Source organism: Triticum aestivum, unplaced genomic scaffold (assembly GCF_018294505.1).
Source record: "Triticum aestivum cultivar Chinese Spring unplaced genomic scaffold, IWGSC CS RefSeq v2.1 scaffold116275, whole genome shotgun sequence".
Lineage (NCBI taxonomy): Eukaryota > Viridiplantae > Streptophyta > Magnoliopsida > Poales > Poaceae > Triticum > Triticum aestivum.
In genome coordinates this window covers 1-956 of record NW_025298069.1, presented here as the reverse complement: position 1 = coordinate 956, position 956 = coordinate 1, and the positions used below count along the sequence as shown (strand labels likewise).

General features: G+C 49.1%; 1 non-coding gene and 1 pseudogene across 1 annotated transcript; both read right to left on the bottom strand.

Annotated features, from left to right (window-relative positions):
* Window positions 1-380: 380 nt before the first annotated feature.
* LOC123179146 (5S ribosomal RNA) lies at window positions 381-499 on the bottom strand. Its single transcript, XR_006490139.1, has one exon. It is a non-coding gene; the product is annotated as a 5S ribosomal RNA (ribosomal RNA).
* A 367-nt stretch (window positions 500-866) lies between these two features.
* LOC123179147 (uncharacterized) lies at window positions 867-956 on the bottom strand (annotated as a pseudogene).

Sequence of the window (956 nt, the reverse complement as noted above, 5' to 3'; positions counted from 1 at the left end):
TATGATCGCATCCGACATGTTTCCCCGTCTTCGTCCCTTATGCTTGCCACTCCCAGGTCCGCTCCAAAGACGATTCTACATTCTCACTACCATTACAACCGTTCCCTAACAATGGATAATGTCCTATACTACTTACTCTCCCGCTCAATCACGGAGACGAGTTTTCCACGGTTTCCACCCCTCCCTCCATACCGCAGCAACACGAGTTTTTTCCACCCCTTTCAGAACGCGCTCTTCGCGCCACAAAGCCGCCCCAAGACGCGCGAGCAATGAGCATCGAGCTTAAACATATCGCAAACGTCAAACATAATATAACGGGATTAATATATATCGCGCACGTGCGACATGTTTGTCACAAGGCGCAAAAAATAATTATAAAAGGAATGCAACACGAGGACTTCCCGGGAGGTCACCCATCCTTGTACTACTCTCGCCCAAGCACGCTCAACTTCGGAATTCTGATGGGATCCGGTGCTTTAGTGCTGGTATGATCGCATCCGACATGTTTCCCCGTCTTCGTCCCTTATGCTTGCCACTCCCAGGTCCGCTCCAAAGACGATTCTACATTCTCACTACCATTACAACCATTCCCTAACAATGGATAATGTCCTATACTACTTACTCTCCCGCTCAATCACGGAGACGAGTTTTCCACGGTTTCCACCCCTCCCTCCATACCGCAGCAACACGAGTTTTTTCCACCCCTTTCAGAACGCGCTCTTCGCGCCACAAAGCCGCCCCAAGACGCGCGAGCAATGAGCATCGAGCTTAAACATATCGCAAACGTCAAACATAATATAACGGGATTAATATATATCGCGCACGTGCGACATGTTTGTCACAAGGCGCAAAAAATAATTATAAAAGGAATGCAACACGAGGACTTCCCAGGAGGTCACCCATCCTAGTACTACTCTCGCCCAAGCACGCTTAACTTCGGAGTTCTGATGGGATCC